The sequence below is a fragment of the Solanum pennellii genome, chromosome 9 (genome assembly GCF_001406875.1).
Source record: "Solanum pennellii chromosome 9, SPENNV200".
NCBI lineage: Eukaryota > Viridiplantae > Streptophyta > Magnoliopsida > Solanales > Solanaceae > Solanum > Solanum pennellii.
The window spans coordinates 71708316-71735985 of NC_028645.1; the positions used below are offsets into that span (position 1 = coordinate 71708316).

General features: G+C 36.2%; 1 pseudogene; it reads left to right on the forward strand.

The window, feature by feature from the left end:
• Positions 1-2378: 2378 nt before the first annotated feature.
• Positions 2379-27528, forward strand: LOC114073998 (annotated as a pseudogene).
• Positions 27529-27670: the final 142 nt, after the last annotated feature.

The window sequence follows — 27670 nt, forward strand, 5'->3', positions numbered from 1 at the left end:
AAACCCAAGTGAAAGCGAGACCAAATCAATGATCAAATCGGGTGAAACCCATTTTTTTCATCATTAAGAGGAAAATCTAAAAAAATGTCAGTTAAAATGCAGTTCAAAGCGAGGAGTTCTGGAAAACCTTTGTCAAAATAAGTTTATCCACAATAAAAGGACCTTAATCCCAAAAAATCAATGAAAACTCATTCCAGATCAATCTTCAAATCAATCATTTTATTTTTCTACTTTGGGTTTAAAATCTACAATTTATGGATAGAAATCATGAAGTTTGAAGAGATGTTCTAGAGAAACAAGTAAAAGAAGGTTAGAAATGCGTACATAATGATTAAGAGAGAAAAAAACATCAAATATCACCTTAAGCAAACCTTTCTAGCTTCCAAATTGTCAAAAATACGAGATGGATCTGAAACATACTTCACTTAGCGGTTTTTTCGCTAAAACCCATTTTCTGTGTCTAAAAGTGTGCTTCAGCAACCTCTAAGGCATCTTTTTGACCCCTGAAACCCTCAAAACATGAACCAATAGTGCAAATTCATCATTGGACTTGTTTTCTTAACCAATGAGATCGTCTAATTTCATAAAAAAATGTTATGAACGATATACCCCCTCGGAATCCATTTAGGCCAAAATTCATCCTTTTACCTAAACGCCTTATTCACAACCTAAGGTCTCGAGACTCTAACCGACCACCCTAATAGATAAAACTTAATGTTTCGGACTCAATACTACTGACAGAATCACCATGCTCGGATCTCATATGTTTAACGAAATCAACTATTCCAATATAATTCAACTCAAATGGCTGAAATCAATCAAAATCTCTCCTGAATGCATCGTGGACGACACTAACCATTCCCCAACATATACTAAGCATAAAAACATTAAGGGGAAGGGAAACTTGATTAATTCACATATAAAGGTCATTTGTTATTAAATGAGACATTACAAACCTAGCTTCAATAGGTTTAACTAAGGAAAATATTTAGGTAGCCCACAACATAGTAAAAGAAATTGTAGGTTTAAACAGGAAATTGTGTTGACCACATCCAACAAATTCAAATTTTCATACACACAAGTCAAGTTCTATATTATTTAACATGAACAAATACACATATTCTCACCACACATGGCACATTACTAGTTTCAAACATAGTTACCTAACTGTAATCTTTACAACTAAACACCTTGAATGCTAGTGTTTATCCTTATTCAAAAGTGACAAAAAAAAAAGAGTTTTGTTAATTCAAATTTCAAGCTTTGTAAGTTGCACACACCTCGTTTTCGTCATAACGATGGGAGACATTTGTAGCCCTTTTCAATTTTGGTGATTTTTATTTAAAATACAATGATTATTCATTTATTTTACCACACAATTGATTCTCATCAGCTTAATGAAATACCATGCAGCCCTTTCGTGTTGGTTATTCCTTAAGACAATAAAATTTAAAATATAAACAAAAGCTCCATCTTCAAATTAGTAGTAATATAATTCTTGTTTAACATGCTATTTAGGTAACATTTAGTAGGTTCGCTTGATTTCTTTCAAAAACACTAAAGAGAAAAGAAACACGAAAAACAATAGAATAAGGAAAGTGTTAAAATAAATTCAACTAAAATACGAGATGAAACATGAAGGATTTCTGAAATAATCCAATACATATTCGGTGAAATCCCACTAATTAGATTGGGAAAGGTAAAGTGTATTGCATTGATCACTATTTATAAAATTCAAACTTAAATTTAAATTTAAATTTAACAGTATCTTCAAACAAATTAACTTATCAATAATTACCTTAATATTTTTAGAAATTAAAATATACTACTTAAATCAAATTAAAATTAAATCACGATAAGCATGACTTATCAAACATGAGTGAGTGAGTTATATTTTTTATTTAAAAATTAACAATTTTAATTCTTAAAAGGAGCAACCAACATTAATATCAAGTTCAACTATATTTAATTAAGGCACGAGGTGTCTCTCTAAAACCCACTTCTTATTTGATTTGATTCAAATAGAAAAAATAAAAATACAGAAAAGATATAAATTATTTTGTGATTAGCAATTTAAAGTTGATTAATAAATAATAAGTATTTTAAGAAATGCTTGTTTCCTTCATAATCTAAGATAAGTTGGTTGATCTGGGGATTCCTTTATTCTAGAGATATTAAAGATACTACAATATTAATATTGTGAGACATATTCTAGATACTATATTGGCATATAAATAAGTGAACTTACATATCAATGAGTGAAATCCTCTTTTATGGATGCATCTAAAAACCTATATATAGGCAAATGGAAAACCATTAAAATATAAAAATTTCATTTGCTCTAAACACATAGTTTGTTTTCTTGTATCTGCAGAAAAATGGCTCAACATTATAACTTGTCCTCCATTTTATTGCTTGCATTTATCTAATTTATGCATGACCACATGATAACTACTACAAGTGCACATCACATTCTACAGAACCCTAGTTTCTCAAAGCTAGAGACACCTACTTTCTCAAAACCTGAGACCCCTAGTTTATCAAATCCCCGAGACCCTTCTTTCTCTAAGACACCAACCCCTAGTTTCTCAAAATCCAATACTTCTGCTTTCTCAAATCCCGACACCCCTAGTTTTTTCAAAGCCCGAAACACCTAGTTTCTTAAAGCATGATACCCCTAATTTTTCAAAGTCTAAGACCCCTAGTTTCAGAAAGCTTTGAGATACCTAGTTTCTTAAAGCCCAAGATCCCTTCATCATCAAATCCCCAAACCCCAAATTTTTCAAGGCCTAAGACCCCAACTTTCTCAAACCCAAGACACCTTCTTTCTCAAAGCTAGAGACCCCTTTCCCTAGTTTCTCAAATACCGAAACCCCTAGTCTTTCAAAGCCTAAGACCCTTAGTTTCTCTAAGCTCAAGAAACATAGTTTCTCAAAGCCTAATACCCCTAGTTTCCCAAGGACCGAGAACCCTAGTTTCTCAAAGCCCGAGAACCCTTCTTTCTGAAAGTCCCAAACCTCTAGTTCCTCAAAGACGGAGACCCATGCTTTCTCAATTCCATGTAAACCTTCTTTCTCAAAGCCCGAGACCCATTCTTTCTCAAAATCCAAGACTCCTTCTTTCTCAAATCCTGAGAACCCTAGTTTCTCAAAGACCGAGAATTCTAGTTTTTCAAAGCCCAAGACCCCGTCTTCCTCAAAGCCCGAGACCCCTAGTTTCTCAAAGCCCAAGACCCTATATTTTCAATGCCCCAAACATCTAGATTTTTAAAGCCCCAATCCCCTTCTATGTCAAATCATTAGACCCTTTCTTTCTCAAAGCCTCATATCCCTACTGTGTCAAAGTTAAATTTTTTAGAACTTTCTAAACCAATTTTGCAAATTTCTTTGTGATTAACAATAGTATTTGACATGTGCCATGTCTAGTGCTGGCTTATGGAAGACTTCTATCACATATGAGTGAATCGAAAATGTATTAGATATGAGGGGATAAAATATTCGACTCATTGTTATTTAATGTAAATAAAGAAATGGGATGAATAATGGATAATATTATAATCCACATTTTATCTACTTATATATTGTACGAGAATGAAATTTGCTATCAAATAAAATGAGTCACTTCTTTTTTCAGATTTTATTTTGATAATTTAGTTTAAGTTGATTTTTCTCATGACTGTATTTGATGCTTGCTTCTTTTTAGTCATGTACAGATGCGATAGTTTCTAATCTTGGTACACTGTTGTTAATAATATGATTGCAGATATTAAAATTGAAATAAACTAGAAAATAAGTTCCATTATATATACTCTAATTATTTGGTATTAACTTACTTTGAAAGAAAATAATAAGATCAAAACAATGGCCAAAAAAACAGGAGGAAATCACCTTAAACGAACCTTTCTAGCTCCCAAAATGTCAAAAATAATAAATGGTTTCGACTAGATATTTAACTCAACGATTTGGTAGCTAAAACCCATCTTTCGTCGCTAAAAATGTGCTTCAACAACCTTTAAAACATCTTTTAGACCCTCGAATCATCTGAAACCCTATCAACAAGATCCAATAGTGCAAAGTCATCATTAAAATATTTTTTGAACAAATGAAATCGTCGAAATTTCATTAAAAATGTTATGACCAAAATACCCTCTCTGACCCCATTTAGGCAAAAAAATTAACTTTTTCTCTAAATACCCTAATCACAACCTAAGGTCTCGAGACTCTAACTTTCTGCCCTAATAAGCCAAACTCAATGTTGTTGACTCAATACTACTCAGAGAAGCACTATTTAATGCTCATATCTCATAACGTTGACCAAAATCAATAATTCAACTAAATGACTCAAATCCAATAAAATCTCACCCGAACATATCGGGAACAATAGTTACTATTCCCGCAACATATACTAAGCATAAAAACAATTCAGACATAAGAGTAATTTCTTATTAAATGGCACATTTCAAGCCTATAGGCTCAATAGGGTTAACTAAGGAAAATATTTAGAAAGGTATACGGTGTACTAAAAAAAATTGTAGGTTGAAAATGTCTTGATAGCATCCAACAAGTTCAAATTTTCATACATACATGGCAAGTTCTAGATGTTTTCACATGAATGAATACACAAATGCTTCACCGCACATGGCACATTATTAGTTTTAAACATGGCTACCTAACTCTAATCCTTGCAACTGAACACCTTGAATGCTATGCATTATTAAGCCTTAATTTTGTTTTAAAAGTCTATCATACCATTTTTAAAACAACAAAATTAGTCATATTTATCAAACAATGCTCCAATATTTCAAAAAAATAATACAGTACTATAGAATCCGGAGAAACAATGCAAACCTGATTCTCTCCTTAATCGGATTTATAGGCATGTTTTCTTGAATTCGGTGATTTCAGTTCATAAAATTGAAAATAAATATTAAATTCTTATTCAAAAAAATTTAAAATGTTATTATCCTCATTAAATACAGTGATTATCCTCATTCAAAAATAAAAAAAGTTTAAGGATTATTACTTTGCATTTCAAGCTTTGTAGGCATCCCTTTTCAAATTGGGTCATTTTTATTCAAAATTCGAAGTTTGTTTATTTATTTTAATATGCTCACTTGATTCTCATCATGTCGATAAGATAAGTTTTTTTATTTATTTTACTACACACACTTGATTCTGTCACAACCCAGACCATCATGATTGACATCACACTAACTCTCTGATGGGAGAACCACTACTACAACCCAAACTAACAAATTTTATGAAAACTAAGACATTCAAAGATACAGAAACATGTTTAAATAAAAATATAGAGTTCTCGTAAACTCCAAAGTTTTAAACAAATATCTATCCAAACTAATGCGGAAGAACAACTTAGAACCCAAAAGTCAATGTCACGACCCGAGAGTACACTAGAAAATAGCGCATCCTTCAAGTCGTGGCACATCGTACTTGACCTCACGGAGATCTTGTACAAGCCCTTTGACATCATTCATTTCATACATGTATGAAAAGTAATGTGGAATTAAATCTTTTCACACAATCGAATAATATTTAAAAATATCTTTCATAGAAAATCATAAGGAAATGCTAAGTCTCAAAGTCGCCATCTTAGACACACAAATATCTTGGGACACGTCGCATACATTAAAATATAAAAATAGCTAAGTCTATTACAATGTCTTTAATAAAGAAAACTAAAGATAGTAATGTCCTCGAGTCAATTGATGACGTACCCCAACTTTGCTTGAATGGATATTAATGTCCAAGCTTCACTTCAATGAACTCCTTTCAATTGCCACTTACACATTTAGAGATAGACAAAATGTATGGAATTAGTACTTTAGAATGCATTAAGTATGGTGACATGCAATTAAAATCATGCTAAAAGGACATTTCATAAAGCATGCCCTTTTGGAAGAAAACTCTGTAACATAAGTATAAGAACCACATTTAACACCAACATCACATATAAGTCACACTCCACAATATAGTACAAGATCACTTCAAAACACTTATGCATGAGAGCTCCAACCAAAGGTTATCCTAAGCCTCACTTGAGTGAGTTATGAAGCGACCGCCCATACAACCCCTTCACACACACCAAAGTGATCCTTTAAACTATCTAATATAAGATTATTCCCAGTTCATCAATTAAAATCCCTACCTATAATTACTCTAATACTCACCTAAGTAAGACATGAAAAACCGCTCATACACCCTCTACAAGCCTACACAAGCAATCCTTAAATCTACTGTAGATTAGTACCTTTTAATTAACATACCTTTAACCTAAGTCACTATGTTCATTAAACCATTTAAGAGACATTCAACAATTAAGTACTTTCACATAATGGTCTTGGAGAACACCTAGGGAACCTACATACTAACATCTTCAAAACCTACTCGTGCAATGTCAAAATAGCGTCCCATTTCACTACCTACACTTTATAGAACTTCACTAACACTATCATGTATCCCACATGATGAAAATAGGAAATAACCGACATAGACCATACTAGCTAGGCATGGAATTCGGAGTCAACCCTACTCCAATAGAGGGTGTTCTACTTGCCAATGGTAGAACTAGGTCACATCCCATATAGGCACATGGTTAAGGAATGTCAAGGATTTCTTTGTACTCTAGTCTTATCTCAATCAAAGCCACTCCCAAGAATACTCACTCGGTGCTAGCTTTTGTTCTCACACAGTAATTCAATCAAGGGCATATGAAGAGGTACCATATAGTAGTCATAACCAAATCATAATAAACCTTACCAAAGAGGGTCCACTAGGGCTGCCTTACAATGGTTACTAGGATAGCTCAATGACTTTCCTAAGGATGATTTCATGTTGTCCCAGCCAGCCAATACCTATAGTCCATCATTCACACATGAAGGATACCATTACGACTTTCAACTTCAAGGATATCATAACCTTCCATCTTGGTTGAAGGTTCCACATAAGTGACCCTCTTCTCTATGTTTAAGGTCATATTTCCATCACACATATCCATACATGACAAAGGTGCTTTAGCCTACTAAGTCAAGAGTCATATTCATATTCTTCATGTATCAAGTAGAGGGACATAGGTCTACCACAACAAGACACACACATACTTCACCTTATCACATATAGCATAACTCAAGAAGCACATAGGGACAACCAAGTTAACTATAAGTCACCCTATTCACTCCTAACCTTAACATACTTCATAACAAGACTCATATAGTCAATTAGGAAGCATCATACTTCAACATCAAGTATACACACCTAAAGACCTCACTATAGTCTATCATGATCACCTATAATCAATTAAAACAACGCATACTTTCACTTTATACATATCCATAACCAAAGTCATACTTCACTTGATCAACATCACAAGTCACAACATGATAATATCACAATTTATGGAAGTAATCCGACAAGGCCACATTCTTCACAAGTATAGCACATAAGCACTGCCACCATAAGTGGACCATACCAAACATCACAATTGAAACACCTATACTACACAATATAGAAGTGGTTAGGTCAACATACCACCATTCCAATATCAACATCTCCAATCCATAGCAATTTCAACCAATCCAATACACAAAGGCTCTTACCAATAGCCATAATCACCAATTCAAACCAATACTTGAACTATACATGAATCAACAGAAAACAATATGAAATTCATCCAATTAGGACAACCTATACACAATTCTAACACTCTTCTTACATAATTCAATAGCCCAAAGTAAATTACACGAGAATTCAATACAATAGAGACATGATTAAATCACCCATAAAATAGTGAAAACAAAGAGTTCATGATTTGCATGGGTTCATAGATTTTTTAAATTAGAAGCATCAACTTAAACATCAATTCAATCATAAATCATTGATTAAAAAAGTTTTATGCAAGAACACATGGCTAGAATTCGATTTAGAAGTTCATACTTGAAAAAATCTTGAAAAACACTTTGAAGTTTGGATTCTTGAAGAAAGAAGATTCAAGGATGAAACACCATACCTTGATTGATGATTAACCACAAAATTGAAGGATAATTTATGGAAAAAAATCTCCCACCTTGCTTCAAGAACCAATGGAGTTCTAGAGAGTTCTTCTTTGGGTTTGGGGTATAATTTTTGAATAGTGACTTGAATTGGGGTTCTAGGCTTATAAAACTACTTAAAATACCCCAAAAAAACCTTAAATAACAGCCCAAACCATTTTTAGAACACTACGTGAAATACCTAAAATATGCAGGTGTCAATCGATGAACTCTTCTACGCCCTGTAGACCCACCTGCGGACCGTCCTGCTGATCCGTGGTTTGGGTCAGAGGTTTACCAAATAAGAGCACAATCTCGTCACACTCAGTGTCAACCTGCGACTCATTTGACGGGGCGTGGATGGACCTACGGTCCCCGTTGATTAGCATCGTTGGTTGGGAGTATTTTTGACAGTTTTGGCTCACAAGTTGGGTCCTCCTCAAGGACCCTTGAGTTGTTCCTTGGGGAGTATTGCCCAGACGTTTCCAACCCAAATACAATCGTACACAGGTTAGGAACCTCTCACATCAATTTCAACCAAAACAAACATGTCAAAAATGCCAAAACACTGTAAGATACACAAACACGTTTCAAGACAAAACTTTTGAACGTCTTGGACGTTCTTGGACATTTGACCTCCAAACACCACCAAACTTTAGACACTATCTTAAACACTCATATAGACAATTTTAGGAATTCAAAACCTCATGACACACCTGTTAGGATCTATCTTCACCTAATTCATTTTAAAGATGTTACAGTCACTGTATGAGAACTCTACTAATACCTAGTCTAATAACAAGGGGCACAAGTCTGAAACTGAACAACACCTTAAACAATTAGTCTAAGTCCAAAAAGAGTGGAATTAAACAAAAAAGATTCATGACAGTCTGAAAGAAGTGGCTCAAAACTTGAATCCAATCACGCTCAACAGTAACCTAGCTGAGGTCTATCAATAGCCTTCTAAAGATGCCTTATACTCAACAAAGAAAGAGCAAGTGCAGTATCAATACACAACCATACTCTACTTGTAGGATCCACTGCTATCTCATTAAGTGCAACATAAGTAAGTCAATACAACATAATAATAACATTAATATACCAAACATATACAATATCATCATCATTTACGAACAACAGAGCACTTCATGATTCTCAAATATCACAGTTATATCAAGTAGCTAGTCCATGGAACCCAAACCCAAATAATTAGTATACCAAAACGTGGTACCTAATCCAATATTTATGTCAGAATGTGGCAACTGATCCCAGTTAGTTATGGCAGAACATGACAACCGATCCCAATTATTTATGGCGGAACGTGGCAATCAATCCCAATTAATTATGCCGGAATGTGATTCATGGAATATAACTATTCATCTAACTCGTTTACAACAAGTGTGATTAATAATGGAACATTTGCATACATACTTGTATCACGATGAAGCAAGAATAAACATACATCACATAATCATAGAATCCCAACCATCACCTACCTTGAATCCAAGCTTGCTAAGGCACTTGAATCTTTCCTTTACGGATTCTTTCCACTTGTTCTACGTCTACAAACAATAATTTATACACAAATATCAACAATAAAATGTCTAATTATCCAAATTATAACAAACCTAGTAATCCTAGACCAAAACCTTGATCCCTATACCCGGATTAGGGTTATTTCCACCATGAATTCTAGATCAAAATCCTCCCTTATCGATAATAACCCAAGAAAATAGCTTTCACAGATCGAAAAATGGATTAAGGGGGTAAAAACCTTACATTTAGCCTCAGGAATGGTGGAAAACCATCAAGAACACACCTGTGGTCGTTTTTAAGCTCTCAAAGTCCATAAGTGCAAAATAAAATGTTTTTGGATTTTAATTATGACTTTAAGTCACGTCTGCCCCGCCACGACGTAACTCACCCTGCTACAGCAGCCGCACCCTGACAGTAGAAATCCCACCCCAAGGGCTTGCATGAACCAGCGAGAAAAACTAATAGTTCTAAGACCCCATTTCACAACATAATTTCAACCTACGGCACTTACAAAATTTTGTTTATGTCATGCGAATTCAATTCCATAAAGTCGTTTGAGTTCCTTAACGTCTTGGTTATCTACTCATGTAATTAAAATCAGAAACAGGTCTCTCATTTGTTACCGAATTTCCCTTGACCTTAATGACTCTGATTTCGTCCAAATCTGGACTAGGTTGGGAAATCTGAAGTTAGTGTAAAAAAGTTTTTTGGCCCCAATTCTTTCCCCATTGGCTTTTCCCTAACAATGGAAATCAAGTCTTTAAAATAGATACCAATTTACCCATTAATCTTCCTCGAGTGATCAACTAGGAAAAACTGACTAAAGTAAGGGTAGAGTAGTATCTGAAATGTTTAACTACCGGGGATATTTGTCTCACATGTCCTTAGCTTCAAGACATCGTGATCAAGAATTTCAACCGGTTCTTCCTCATACCAAAGGCCTTATTAACTATATTGAGTCTCACTAATGATATAATCTTCATCCCCAGCCAACCAATTGAATACCTATACATCATCCCATACAATGCCTAGATGAAGTCATCACAATACTCGAGTGATAAGTATTGTTATATGTAAACTTAGCTAACCATAAAGTTATTCCCAATAACCACCAAAGTTGATCGTACACATGTCTGTAAAATGTTATCAAGAACTTTGACACAAACATTAGGATGAATTCTTTCTCACATAACCATGAATAAATCCGAAATCAAAACTAGCCACAATCAGGTAAATCTGAACAAACCAACACATAATCATCATACCCAAACAATCATAGTTCATATCAACATATCCATCTCACAACCAAATTTCCCATGAGTTTAAGTTATAAAAGTTTTTTCTTTAGAAATTAGATACTCATTGAGGGATATGTCCAAGCATACAAACCCTCCAATAAAAATATTGAAATGCTTAATTTAGTAATTATCGATTACCTCTTAAGAACAGCAGAATTGGATCCTATGATCCCCATATTCAACCACACATATCGATACACGAGCTCGACGACAAGAGAAATATTAGATTGTCGTACAACTAAATGCTTTAACAGCTCCAAGACAATACCACATAAGTTATCTGAAATAACCACGTCTTTGCAATCATCCAACTCAACAAAGAGAACTTTGCAAGATCAATACACCTGTTCCACCACTGAGATCCATCCACAAAAGTGAAAATACACATGAACATAGATAGTAAATCATACTCATAATACTAACAACCATCATAAGCACTTTGACCATTTACCTTATTACAAACCAACACTCTTTTAAAGAAGATTTTCTAAGGTACTTAACAATCAATAGTAATAACTTTACGACTCAACCGAGGTGTAAGTCCTTTCAAATGACTAATACCGGATACAATTGATCATTGCTCACCTTTCCAATTCATACCTTGACAAATATATATCACCTCAAATGTAGGTTTACAATTAAAAATATGAATTGTAATTTCAACCGTATAACACAATCCCATTTATCTCTCAACATTAGTTTAGACGTCGAAGATTTGTATGAATTCATGGATCTTCACTTATCATTGATCACCTCTCCATCGATCTTAAATACCTTTTGATAAAAATTCAATCGTACTCTTCACTAAACTAAAAAATAAAACTAAGTACTTATCATCACACTTGAGCTAATGTCTGTACACTTTTTCTCAAGTCATTTCCAATGGTTTTTAACCAATCTGATAGACTTGTAACACTATTACCATAGACACAACAATACGAATGAAATAACGCGTCTATGAACCCAATTAGCTACCCCTATGAAGATATCCTTTTATTCTTTGCAATCAAATAAAATATTCTTTTCCTCGCCTATATCTAAAGGTTGTACTATATCTCACTATTTTCTTCATTATGACTCAAACTCTCTAACATTCTATTCGAGTGGTGTTCCACGATCTCTTAAAACTTTCCACACAACCAAGTTACTTACCAAATATTAGAAAACCATGACCTTGCTTACTCGCAAGTCGTAATTACTATACAAAGTTTGCTTAACCAACAATCTTATATTGCATTTAATTACAATCCATTGCAAACTCTTATTACCATTACTCTCAGTCAGCCCTGACTATTACTATGAAGTCAACATGACACCTAAAACTCAGGTATACTCATCAAATTTAAAGGACTAACCCAACCTTGGTACACACTTTCTTACTAAAATCTTTAATTTCCTTCACCCAAGTATACTCAAGGAAATTTAATCATCCATAAGCTTAACTTGGCATTCCAACATCAATTCACTCACTTATGATTAAGATAAACTCATCAGCCCTCACACTACCCTCCGTCTTCTTAACAAACAAGACAGGAGCACCCCACTTGGAAACAATATGACAAATAAATCATTTATCAAGAAGCTCTAGGATTTGAGCCTTAATTTCTCTTAATTATTCGGTAGCCATACGATATGGGGGTATGGAAATGGGGTGAGTATCAATTTTCAAGTCAATGCAGAAATCTATATCTGTATATGGAGGCATACCATGCATATCCATAGGAAACACTTCCTTAAAACTCCAACACCACATGAATAGACTAAATAGAGGGAGACTCAACCTCAACATCCCAAATATGAACCAAATAATACAAACAACCCTACCTTAGCAGTTTTTTAGCCCAAATGAAGGATATGATCTTAGCTAGCTTAGGCTTGTACACCCTTTTCTAATCTAATCTTTCCCTACTGGGGATCTGTAAAGTTACAAACTTAGAATTAGAATCAAGACCGGTATAATAAGGAGACAACCAAGTCATGCCTAATACTATATCAAGTCAGTCATAATAACCGTAATCAAATCAACCACAGTCTAAAAATCCATAAACACAACAGGATAAACACGATATACCAGAGTGACTATCACTGACTTTTCAAATGGGTAGAAACATGGATGAGGGCATCAAGTATATCACAAACACCATCAAATCCTAAGGCGATTGAACTAACAGTAGAAATAAGTAGAATCCAGATCACAGAAAACAATAGCCATCTGGGCATAGACAAGAGTAGCATTAGAAACCACTACATCACACCTCAAACTAGATTTTGCCGAGAAAAGCATATAATTGAGTCCTGTCATCTTGATGAGAAACCAGATCACGTGGTTGCACTAATCCTTTACCTGCATTACCATTTCCATGGCCTCGTTGATTACCTCTTTGTATGCTCATGTTCTTTACAATTTTAACACACTTTATAACTTATATTCAATTGTTGAACATTGAATTAGATCGCGGGGTTAGTTCGGGTTCTATACGAGACCTGGGAAAACACTGGAGACATGGTTGAGGTTCTATCTCGCCCCACCCGCTTTAGCTGCCACGCGCTGCTAAAATATTCCTCCCCAACGGCTTAGATGGAAGCAGTACCCAGGCTATAATTTTTCTAGGTTTTTCTCTTTTCTAAATCTCCCAACCGTTTTAGCTTTACCGAGCAATTTAGGATAATCCTTGGAACTAGGATAATTATTGTCTACCCCAAGTCAATCCAATGATTAACAATCCAACTCATTCTCATTAATTCAACACCATAGTCCACAAATCCCCAGGATACACTCTCTTACACGGTTATCAGTTGGTCGCAACAGACGTTCAGATTTCTTGCTTATAAACCGCATTGTAATTTATCTAGACCCTTGCATTAATTTTGTGATGACTTTCCTTTCAACAACAAGTTTCACGACACCCGAGAAGTTATAACATGCATACAAGTCCAAATTCATTTATTAGTTCATTTCATAGATGGCCATTACTGATCATCTATGCCTTATACGACCCCTAAGGCCAAATACCAATTGGAACCTTTTTTGTTCCAATTTTACTTGCTTGTGTCCCTTCAGTTGGGACTATGATGTCTAGTTCTCTTCTTTCAGATACCAATGGAATCGGGAGAGACCAATTGGATTCAACTCTATCACAAGCAACAATAGTAGCTAGCGAGCCCCACAAAACTGCTAATTTCAATCATCCAACTTTGTCAAACCCAAATCTTATTCGCCTTAATCATTAACTGATGGTAACTAAACTTTAGATCAATCTTAGAGAAAATCGGTGCACCTTGCAATTGGTCAAAAGGTAATCATCTGAGGCAATGGATACTTGTTCTGAATGGTGACCCTATTCAACTATCAGTAGTCTACACACATTCTCTTTTGCTAGTGATGGTGTTACCACTTTTGTTCCTCTAGTTCAGACGATAGAGTGGAGGAGGAAAACATACCAATTTGTATCACCCAAATACCAATTGGATTCAAGTCATAGTACGAAGGAGTAGAAAGAAGTGAGTTTTTCCTAAAGTCTTATAGCCTCTCGAAGAATAGTACAGACGCATTATACCGTTACGCAAAACTCTACTAGACTTGTTTTGCTACAATGAGATCAACAAACTAGGGATCAGATACCAACTTTTCACGATCCAGACCGTCGTGATTGACATTTGCACTAACTCTCCGGGGGGAAAACCATTACTATAACTCAAACTAAATTTTTTTAGGAAAATTAAGGTATTGAAATATACAAAAGCAGGTTTAAATGACAATAAAAATAGGAGTTCCCATAAACTCCAAAGGTTTAAACAAATAACTAACCAAACTAATGCGATAGAACAACCCTTAGAACCTGAAAGTCATTGTACCAAAACTATACTAACAACAAGTTTAAGAGCAAGGGGTACGACCCCGAAACTAAAAAATACCTTAAACAAATAGTTAGAGTTCGAAAAGAGTGGACTTAAACAAGAAAGATTTATGACAGCATGAAAGAACAAGCTCACCCTTGAATCTGGTCACACTCAATAGTCACTTAGCTAAGGTCTATCAATAGCCACATGAAGATGCGTTGTACTCAATAAAGGAAGAGAAAGTGTGGTATTTGTATACAACCACAATGTACTGGTAGGTTCACGGGCCTATCCCATTAAGTGCAACATAAGCAAGTCAATACAACATAATAAGAAAATGAATACACCAAACATATACAATATCATTATCATTTATGAACAACAGAGCATTTCAAAATTCTCAAACATCATTGTTAAATCAAGTAGTTAGTCCTCTCATTGAAACCAAACCCAAATAGTTAGCATACCGAAATATGGCAACTAATCGGGATTAGTTATATCTGAACATGGAAATCGATCCCAATTAGTTATGTAGGAAAGTGGCAATCAATCCATTTAATTATGCCAGAATGTGACAACCGATCCTTCAAAACACCACAATCACAATCACAAGTATATTCTAAACATCATACAATCAAGAAATGATTCACATATAATTATTCATCTATCTCGTTTACAACAAGTGTGATCAACAATGCAACATTCACATACATGTATCATAATGAAGCAAGAACAAACATATATCACAAAATCATAGAATCACAACAATCACTTATCTCGAATCCCCTAAGACACTTGAATCTTCCCTTTTGGATTCTTTCTGCTTGTTCTAGGTGTACAAACAACAATTTTTACGCATTGATCAACAATCAAAAGTCTAATTATCCAGATTATAACAAACCCAATAACCCTAGACCAAAACCTAGATCTCTTTACCCATATTAGGGTTCTTTCCACCATATATTGTAGATCAAGCCCCTCATCCATCGATAATAACTCAAGCAAGTAGGTTCTACGGATAAAAAATGGATTAGGGGAGTAAAAACCTTACCTTTATCCTCAAGAATGGTGTAAAACCATCAAGAACACACCTGGGGTCATTCCTTAGCTTTCAAAGTTGATAAGTGCAGAATAAAAGATTTTTGTGGTTTATTTATGACTTTAAGTTGTGTCTGACCCGCCATGGCGGCACTCATACCACTACAGCAGCCCCGCCCTGGCGGTAGAAATCCCGCCCCAACAGCTTGCAGGGAACCAATGAGCAAAATTTATAATTTCAAGAGTCATTTCACAACACACTTTCAACCAACGACACTAAGAAAATACCGTTCACGCCAAGATCAATTTCGGGAGCTCTACACGCCCTGAATTCATTCTTTAAAGTCGTACGGGTTCCTTAACGTCTTGTCTGTATACATATGTAATTAAAATTATAATTAGGTCTCTCATATCTTACCAGATTTTCTTAGACCTTACTGACTCCGATTTCGTCCAAATCTGGACTAGGTTGGGAAAACTCAAGTTACTACGAAAAAGCTTCTAGCCTAAATTCTTTCCCCATTGGACTTTCCCTAACAGCGAAAATCAGGTTGTTACAGCTTCTCGTCACTTTTATGAGATACACAAACAAGCCTTTTGGGTTGGTTATTCGTTTAAAAAATAAACTAAACTCCTTCTTTCAATTAGTAATGATCTAATTCATGTTTAACATGCTATTTAGGTAACCTTTTATAGGTTCGATTGATTTCTTTCAAAAATGAAGTTTTGTTGATTCACATTTCATGCTCTATAAGCTGCACAAACCTGCTTTCATCTTAACGATAAGATACATTAGTAGCCCTTTTTAATTTTGGTGATTTTATTCAAAATACAAATATTATTCATTTATTTTACAACATACAATTGATTCTCATCACCTTAATGAGATACATATGCAACACTTTCAGGTTGGTTATTACTTAAAAGAGTAAAATATAATATATAAATGCAAACTCCAACTTTGAATTAGTAGTGATCTGAAGGAATATTGATTGTATTCAAGTGTTAAGGGAATACATGGGAGATATATATAGGAGATATAGGAAGGAGTACTAATCCTAATAGGACTAGAATTAAGGAGTACTAATCCTAATAGGACTAGGATTAGTACCAGTAAATACTAATATTATTTTATACTATTTATTTAATACTATCTGTTATTATCCCCCCTCAAGCTGAGCTGAGCGGAAGCGAACGGAAGCTTGGAACTGAGGTAATCGTGCTGTCGGCTCGGGAGAGGCTGGGTACATACTGCACAGTCATGGTGCCGGCCTGAACTTCATCGCGAACAAAGAGACAATCGGTATCAACATGCTTCATTCTGGTGTGTAGGACGGAATTCTTGGCCACACAGATGGTTGATTTGTTGTCACAATAGAGAGCAGGAACAGTGTGAGTGGCGCGGAGTTCGCGAAGAATATATGTGACCCACATGGTCTCAGCAGCAAGAAGAGCAAGGGCGCGGTATTCAGCTTCAGTCGAGGACCGAGAGACCTTGGGTTGTTTTTTTGTACACCAGGAGATCAGGTTCGGCCCCAAAAAAACGAGAAACCCCGATGTAGATTTTCTGTCATTTTTATCATTCGCCCAATCTGAATCTGAGAAACCCCGAAGCTCCAAGTCCCCGGGTCGAATGAGTAAACCACGACCAAGAGTGCCAAAAATGTACCTGAGAATGCGTTTTAGACAATGGTAATCATGTTCACTTGGTTGATGCATGCGCTGAGCAACTCGGTTGACAGCAAACTGGATGTCAGGACGGGTAATGGCCAGATACTGTAGAGCCCCAATGAGGCTGCGGAAGTGGGTGATATCGGCAAAGGGGGTGTCGGCTCCATTCGTAGACGAAGAGACTGCCATCGGTGTTGGTTGACTGGTGCATTTTTCCAGTCCAGCTTTCTGCAACAGATCTCGAGCATATTTTGACTGATGAAGAAACAAGCCGCTGCCTGTCCGAGAAACCTCCATTCCCAGAAAATAATGTAACGGGCCAAGGTCCTTCATTTTGAAGGTAGTATGCATAGCTCGAGTGACATCCTGAATGAGAGCTGCAGTAGAGCCTGTAATAATGATATCATCTACATAGACAAGAAGAATGACTGTACCGTGTGCTGAATGTCGAGTAAACAGACTCGTGTCGTGTACGCAACACGTGAAGCCGAGTCCCTGGAGGAACGTTTTCAGACGTGTGTACCAAGCACGGGGGGCTTGCTTGAGCCCATACAGAGACTTCTGGAGTTTGCAAACATGTTGAGGGAAGCGGGGATCAACATAGCCCGGTGGTTGCGTCATGTAGATAGTTTCATCAAGCATGCCATGAAGAAAAGCATTGGAAACATCCAACTGATTGATGAGCCAATTGTTGCGCACGGCGAGTGACAGTACCAGGCGAATGGTTTCTTGCCGAATAACAGGACTGAATGTCTCGGAGTAATCAAGCCCATACTCCTGATTGTAGCCTTTAGCAACCAAACGAGCCTTGTACCTGGAAATACTGCCATCCGCATTGTGTTTAATTTTGTACACCCATTTACAGCCCACTGGGTGCCGCCCATGGGGCTTAGGTACAAGAACCCAAGTTTTCTGATCAGTCAAAGCCTTAAACTCGTCATCCATAGCATGACGCCAATAAGCATTTTTTGAGGCAACAGAGTAGGTTGTTGGTTCACTATCGGGAAGGGGTGTATTTGGTAGTATGGTAGCCTGAAAGGTTTTGGGTTTAAAGATACCGGCTTTGCCACGGGTTAACATGGGATGAGTATTGGGGGGTGGCACGGGCGGTGGTGATTCGGGGGTGGCCGGGAAGGACCCAAAACGGATCGGGCTGGAGATGTTGTGGGTATGGGGTGGTTCGGGTTGGTTGTGAGTGTGGGTGGTGGTTGCGGGTGTATTGTGGGTGACGGTCGAAGGGGTGATGAGGGGTGGTTGGGTAGTGGGTGGAGGTGTGGGGGAAGGTGGTGAGGGACCCTGTGAGTATGTTGGAAAAAGGGGAAGGACGCCAATGAATGATGTATTTGTGGAGGAGGAAATAGACTCGTAGGGAAACTCATTTTCGACAAATTTGACATGACGAGATATGTAGACTTTATGAGTTTGTGGGTCAAGACAGCGATAACCCTTGGAGGTAGGATGATAGCCCAAAAAAATACAAGGACGGGATCGGGGTTGTAATTTGTGAGTAATATGAGGGCGTAGCCAAGGGTAGGCAAGACACCCAAAGACGCGGAGGTTGGTATAATTGGGAAGTTCTTGGTAAAGGAGTTGATAGGGTGATTTGTTGGAGAGAGTGTGACTGGGCATTCTGTTAATGAGGTAGTTTGCGGTGGCTAGAGCTTCTACCCAAAAGGAGACAGGGAGATGAGATTGATGTAGAAGAGTAACCACCGTTTCAATGAGATGGCGATGCTTACGCTCAGCCACCCCATTCTGTTCGGGAGTGTATGGACAGGAGGTTTGATGTATAATTCCCAGGGATTGCAGAAACTGGCCAAAGATGTTATTGACATATTCCTTTCCATTGTCACTTCGAAAAAGTTTAACATGAGAATTGAATTGTGTTTTGACCATTTTTTCAAAAGTGACAAAGGTGGTGTATGCCTGTGATTTGTGTTTTAGTGGGTACAACCAAGTGTATTTTGTAAAATCATCCACAAAACAAATATAATAGCGAAAACCAGCAAATGAAGGAACAGCAGTAGGACCCCATAGGTCAGAATGAATAAGTTGAAAAGGTGCAGTTGTACGCTTCTCAGATAAAGTAAAAGGTAATTTATGAGATTTAGCAATTGAACAGGAGTCACAATTGTTTACATGAATGGAAGAAAAACCTAATTGAGACATTAAAGAATTTATTATTTGAGTAGACGGGTGACCCAGACGACTGTGCCACAACAGACTGTGGCCATCAGCCGAAAGAGCCACCGGAGCCACAGGAACGCTTTCTGAAACTGGGTGGGCAGACGAACTTGTGCCAGGAAGAACGTACAGACCATGCTCACAGGGGCCCTGAAAAATCACCCTCTTGGTAGTATTGTCTAGGATCTGAAAATCATTAGAGGTGAACAAGAGTGAGCAATTATTGTCTTTTGTGAATTGGTGAACTGAAAGGAGATTGGATTTAATAGAAGGGACGTGGGTAAGGTTACCTAGGTGAAAGATAGCGGTGGGGGTTTTAATGGTACCCGTGCCAGTGTGAGAAATATTAAGGGACTCACCGTTGCCAACAGTAATACCATTGGAGCCATGATATGGATTTGGAGCGTTAAGCTTGGATAGATCAGAAGTAACGTGCATGTTGGCCCCAGTATCCAACAGCCATTCAGAGGAAGGGCCGGCTTGAGATGCATAATTGGCACGGTTATCACTATTTCGGCTCTCCTCATACCGAAACCAGCAATGAACAGCGGTGTGTCCTGTTTTCTGACAGATTTGACAAGTTGGACGATCCCGCTCGTAAGTGCCCTGCCCGCCGCTGGAAGATGACTGCCCGCCGCTGCCGAAGGAGTGCAGGCTGTTGTTGCTGCCGTGCTGCTGACCGTCGTACGGCGGACGACTGCCCTGCCGACCGCCGCGCCCGCGGCCTCCGCTGTTTCTGCCGTAGCCGCCGCGGCTCCCCTGCCGGCCGCCACCACGCCCCCCGCGATAGTTCTGGCTTGCGGTGAGGGCGGTGGCCGGCTCCATAACAGCGGCTTCTCGGAGAAGAAGTTTGCTCTCCAGATCCACGTTGATTTCTTCACTTTTTAGCCACGAGGAGAGAGTAGCCAGGTCAACGGGCGTTGGACTGATGCGAACCGCCTGTTTAATGGAGGAGTAAGCTGATGGGAGCCCCCGAACGACGCACATGACGAGATCTTTTTCGGGAATGATTTCGTTCACGGTGTCGAGGGCTGTGATGATGGTGGAGACCTCGTCTAAATACTCCGCCATAGTTTTCGTGCCTTTGGTAATTGTGTGGAGACGATCACGCAATTGAAAAATATGAGAGTGGGAAATTGATGCATAGCGTGTTGCGAGGGCCGTCCACAGGGCTGAAGCAGTTGTGTAGGATCGGACGTGTTTCTGAACCGTGGGAGAGATGACCGCAATCAAACATGATCGGATCTGGCCATCCACGGCTTTCCAGGCGGCATGGGCCGGATTGGTTTTTTCTGATTTGTCCGTGGCGGTGATGACTGCCGGCGGCGGTTCTGTGCTTCCATCGACGTATTTGAGAAGGTAATTGGCCTCAAGGGCTGTAAGAACGGTGATTTTCCATGTAGGGTAATTTATGTCTGATAATTTTTCGGGAATCAGGGCATGAAGATGCCTGAGAAGGAGTTTAACGCCAGAAGGAAGTGAATCGAGAGGATCCACCTCGGTTGTCATGGCTGCCGCCGCCCAAGAGAAGAGAGGGAACAATCGGTGCCCTAAAGAGAGAAAAAAAAAACCTAGAGAAAAGAAGATCTAGGTTTTCTGGCTCTGATACCATGAAGGAATATTGATTGTATTCAAGTGTTAAGGAAATACATGGGAGATATATATAGGAGATATAGGAAGGAGTACTAATCCTAATAGGACTAGAATTAAGGAGTACTAATCCTAATAGGACTAGGATTAGTACACAGTAAATACTAATATTATTTTATACTATTTATTTAATACTATCTGTTATTATGATCTAATTCATGTTTAACATGCTACTTAGGTAACCTTTAATAGATTCGATTGATTTCTTTCAAAAACACGAAAGAGAAAAGAAACATGAAAAACAATAGAATAAGGAAAGTGTTAAAATAAATTCAACTAAATTATGAGATGAAACATGAAACAATATTCAAACCCCAATGCATCTCCGGTGAAATCCCACTAATAAGATTTGAAGAGGGTAGAGTGTATGTAGACCCTACCACAACCTCTTGGAGAAAAAGAAGTTGTAATAAAATTTAATAATAATAATAATAACATTTATCTTGTAGAGCATTGATCACAATTTCTAATTATCCAATTTAAATTTAATAGCTTCTCCAAAACAAATTAACTTATCAATAATTAAATAATATTTATATAAATAAAACGGTACCACTCAATTCAAATTAAAATTAAAACACGATATTCAGTAAAAGTTGCCTTATCAAAAATAAGTGAGTGAGTTTTATGTTTTTATTTTAAAATATTAATTTAAAAATTTAACGATTTCAGTTCTTAAAAGGAGGAACCAATAGAAAAAGTACAAATACAGAAAAGACATAAATTACTTTGTTATTAACAATTTAAAGGTTACAAATAAATAATAAGTATTTTAGGAAATGTTTGTTTCCATCATATAATCTAAGATAAATTAGTAGATTTGGGGATCCCTTTATTCTAGAGATATTAAAGATACTACAATATTTATATCATAAGACAAATTCTAGATACTATAATATTGGCACACAAGTAGGTCAACTAACATATCAATCAGTGAAATCCTCCTTTGTGGATGCATCTAAAAACCTATATATATAGATAAATAGAAAACCATTAAAATATAAAATTTTCATTTGCTCTAAACACATACTTTGTCAAAGCTTCTTTCATCTGCAGAAAAATGGCTCAACATAACTACATGTCCTCAATCTTATTGCTTGCATTTATCTACTCCATGCATGACAACACTATAACTACTACAAGTGCACGTCACATTCTACGGACCTCTAATTTCTCAAAGCCTGAGACACCTAGTTTTTCAAAGCCCGAGATCCCTTCTTTCTCAAAGCCACAGAAACCTTCTTTCTCAAAGCCCAAAACCACTAGTTTTTCAAAGCCTGAGACCCCTAGTTTCTCTAAGCCCGAGATCCCTAGTTTCACAAAGCCCAAGACCCCTAGTTTTTCAAAGCACCAAACCCCTAGTTCCTCAAAGTCAGAGACCCCTTCTTTCTCAAAGCCAGAAAAACCATCTTTCTCAAAGTCGGAGATCCCTTCTTTCCCAAAGCCACAGAAACCTTCTTTCTCAAAGCCCAATACCCCTTCTTTCTCAAAACCCGAGACCCCTACTTTCACAAAGCCTAAGACACCTAGTTTCTTAAAGCCCGATACCCCTAGTTTCTCAAAGCCCGAAATTCCTTCTTTCTCAAATCCCCAAACTCCTACTTCCTCAAAGCCGGAGATCCCTTCTTTCTCAAAGCCAGAGAAACCTTCTTTCTCAAAGACAGATACCCCTAGTTTTTCAAAGCCCGAAATACCTTGTTTCTCAAAACCCAAGACTCCTTTTTTCTCAAAGCCCGAGACTCCTAGTTTTTCAAAGCCCCAGATCCCTAGTTTATCAAAGCCCCAAGCCGCTAGCTCTTCAAAGCCCTAAACTCCAAGCTTTTCAAAGCCCCAATCCCCTTCGATCTCAAATCCCTAGACCTTTTCTTTCCCAAAACCTGACATCCCTACTGTGTCACAGTTAAAAATTCAAAAACTTTCTAAACCAATTTTGTGAACTTCTTTGTGATTAACTATGGCACTTGTCATGTGCCATGACTAGTGAAGGATAATGGACGAGTTATATCACATATCGGTGAATCGAAAATATATTACATATGACTGGATAAAATATCAACTCATTATTGTTTGATGTGAATAAAGGAATGGATTAGATGATGGATAATATTATATTCACGTTTTATCTACTTATATATTGTACAAGAACGAAATTTGCTATCAAATAAAATGATTCACTTTCTTTTTCAGCTCTTATTTTGATAATGTAGGTTAAGTTTATTTTTCCTCATTACTATATTTGATATTTGCTTCTTTTTTATTCATGTACAGATGCGATAGTTTCAAATTTTTGTACACAGTTGTTGATAATATAATTGTAGATGCAAAAACTGAAGTAAACTAGAAAATAAGTTACATTATATATATATTCTAATTATTTGGTATTAACTTACTTTGAAAATTAATAATAAGAGCACACAATGGACAAAAAAACAGGAGGAAATCACATTAAACGGGCATTTCTAGCTCCGCTCCCAAAATGTCAAAACTAAGAAATGGTTTCGATTTAATATTTAACTCAACGATTTGGTCGCTAAAACCCATTTTCCATCGCTACAAATATGCTTCAACAACCTTTAAAACACCTTTTTGACCCTCGATTTTCATTTATAACCTTATTAACAAGAACCAAAAAGTTATCACTAAACATGTTTTTTTAAAAAAATTAAATCATTGACTTTCACTAAAAAATGCTATGACCAAAAAATCCCCTCTGAACCCATTTAGGCCAAAAATTCAACTTTTTACCTAAATACCCTAATCACAACCTAAGGTATCGAGACTCTAACTTTCCACCCTAATAAGAAAAACTCAATGTTCCGGACCCAATACTAAAGCACTATCTTATGCTCATAGTTCATAATGTTGACCAAAATCAACTATTTTAATATAATTCAACTCAATGGCTCAAATCAAATAAAATCTCACCCGAATATCCGCGACAATACAAACCATTCACGCAACACATACTATCATAAAAAATTAAAGGGAAGGGCAAAATGGTCAAACCACAAATAAAATTATTTTCTTATTAAATGAGACATTACAAGCCTATAGGCTCTATAGCGTTAACTAAGGAAAACATTTATGAGGTATACAGTGTAGTAAAAAAATTGTAAGATGAAAATGTCTTGATCGCTTCCAACAAGTTCGAATTTTCATATGCACAAGGCAAATTTTAGATGTTTTAACATGAACGAATACGTAAATGCTTTACTGCACATGGCACATTAAAAGTTTCAAACGTAGTTACCTTACTCTAATCTTTCCAACTGAACTCCTTGAATGTAATGCATTATTAAGCCTGAATTTTGTTTTAAGGGTCTATCATACAATTTTCAAAACAATAAAAATAGACATATTTTTCAAACAATGCCCCAATATTTCAAAAAAAAATTATTATTGAACCCGAAGAAACAGCCAACTTGATTCTCACGTTAATCAAATTTATAGGCATGTTTTCTCGAGTTCGGTTATTTAAGTTCAAAACATTAGAAAAAGTACTAAATTCTTGTTCAACAAAATTTAAAGTTACTATCCTCATTAACAAACAGTGATTATCCTTATTCAAAAACAAAAAAAGTTAAAGTTTATTATTTCTCATTTCAAGCTATGTAGGTAGCCCTTTTAAAGTGTGATGATTTTTATTCAAAATACAAAGTTTGTTTATTTACTTTACTACGTACACTTGATTCTCATCACCTCGATGAGATAAGTTTGTTAATTTATTTTACTACTCACATTTGATTCGCATCACCTCGATGAGATTTTCAAACAAGCCTATTGAGTTTGTTATTCGTTTAAAAAAACTCCATCTTTCAATTAGTAGTGATTTAATTTATGTTTAGCATGCTGTTTAGGTAACAATTAATAGGTTTGATTGACTTCTTTCAAAAATAAAGTTTTGTTAATTCACATTTTTTTGCTTTGTAAGCTGCACAAACCTTGTTCTCATCATAACGATGAGTTACGTTTGTAGTCCTTTTTAATTGTAGTGTTTTTTATTTAAAATACAAATATTATTCATTTAATTTACTATGCAAAGTTGATTCTCGTCACCTTATTGAGATACACATGCAGCCCTTTTGGTTTTGTTATTCCTTAAAACAATAAAATTTAAAATATAAACAAAGACTCTATCTTTGAATTAGTAGTCATCTAATTCATGTTTAACATACTATTTAGGTAACCTTTAATAGGTGTGATCGATTTCTTTCAAAAACACGAAAGAGAAAAGAAACACAAAAAAACTATAGAATAAGGAAAGTGTTAAAATGAATTCAACTAAAAGATGAGATGAAACATGAAAGAATACTGAAATCCATACATATCCGGTGAAATCCCGCTAATAATTTGGAGAGGATAGAGTTTGTGCTGACACTATCACTTTATCGTGGAGAAAAAAGAAGTCGTAATAGCAATTTACTAATAATAATATTATATATTTTGTATAGCATTGATCATAATTTCTAAGTATTCAAATTTAAATTTAATAGTTTCTCCAAAACAAATTAACTTATCTATAATTAATTTAATATTTTTAGAAAAAAAAATACACTACTTAATTCAAGTTAAATTAAAACACGATATTTAGTTAAACATGCCTTATCAAATATGAGTGAGTGAGTTTTATAGTTTTGTTCCAAAAATATTTATTCAAATATTTAACGATTATAGTTCTTAAAAGGAGGAACCAACATTACTGTCAAGTTCAGCTATATTTGATTAAGGCATGAGGTGTCTCTCTAATACCCACTTCTTATTTAATTTTATTCAAAGAGAAAAGATACAAATATAGAAAAGACATATAAATTATTTTTTTATTAACAATTGAAAGGTGATGAATAAATAATAAGTATTTTAAGAAGTGTTCGTTTCAATCATAATCTAAGATAAGTTAGTGATTTGGGGATTCCTTTATTCTAGAGATATTAAAGATACTACAATATTAATATCGTAGACAAATTCTAGATACTATAATATTGGCACACAAGTAGGTCAACAAACATATCAATGAGTGAAATCCTCCTTTATGGATGCATCTAAAAACCTATATATATAGACAAATAGAAAACCATTAGAATATAAAATTTTCATTTGCTCTAAACACATACTTTGTAAAAGCTTCTTCCATCTGCAGGAAAATGGCTCAACATAACTACATGTCCTTAATCTTATTGCTTGTATTTATCTACTTCATGCATGACAACATGATAACTACTACAAGTGCACGTCACATTCTACAGATCACTAGTTTCTCAAAGTCCGAGACCCCTAGTTTCTCAATGCCCGAAACCCCTTCTATCTCAAAGCCACAAAAACCTTCTTTCTCAAAGCCCAAAATCACTAGTTTTTCAAAGCCTGTGACCCCTAGTTTCTCTAAGCCCGAGATCCCTAGTTTCACAAAGCCCAAGACCCCTAGTTTTTCAAAGCACCAAACCCCTAGTTCCTCAAAGTCAGAGACCCCTTCTTTCTCAAAGCCAGAAAAACCATCTTTCTCAAAGCCGGAGATCCCTTCTTTCCCAAAGCCACAGAAACCTTCTTTCTCAAAGCCCGAGACCCCTAGTTTCTCAAAGCCCAAGACCCCTTCTTTCTCAAAACCCGAGACCCCTACTTTCACAAAGCCTAAGACACCTAGTTTCTTAAAGCCGGATACCCCTAGTTTTTCAAAGCCCGAGATTCCTTCTTTCTCAAATCCCCAAACACCTACTTCCTCAAAGCCGAAGATCCCTTCTTTCTCAAAGCCCGAGAAACCTTCTTTCTCAAAGCCAGAGACCCCTAGTTTTTCAAAGCCCGAAATACCTTCTTTTTCAAAACCCAAGACCCATTTTTTCTCAAAGTCCGAGACTCCTACTTTTTCAAAGCCCCAGACCCATAGTTTATCAAAGCCCCAAACCGCTAGCTTTTCGAAGCCCCAAACTCCAAGCTTTTCAAAGCCCCAATCCCCTTCGATCTCAAATCCCTAGACCTTTTCTTTCCCAAAGCCTGACATCCCTACTGTGTCACAGCTAAAAATTCAAAAACTTTCTAAACCAATTTTGTGAACTTCTTTGTAATTAACTATGGCATTTGTCATGTGCCATGACTAGTGAAGGATAATGGACGAGTTATATCACATATCGGTGAATCGAAAATATATTACATATGAGTGGATAAAATATCGACTCATTGTTGTTTGATGCGAATAAAGGAATGGATTGGATGATGGATAATATTATAATCACGTTTTATCTACTTATATATTGTACAAGAATGAAATTTGCTATCAAATAAAATGAGTCAGTTTCTTTTTCAGCTCTTATTTTGATAATTTAGCTTAAGTTGATTTTTCCTCATAACTATCTTTGATTTCTGCTTCTTTTTTATTCATGTACAGATGCGATAGTTTCTAATTTTTGTACACAGTTGTTGA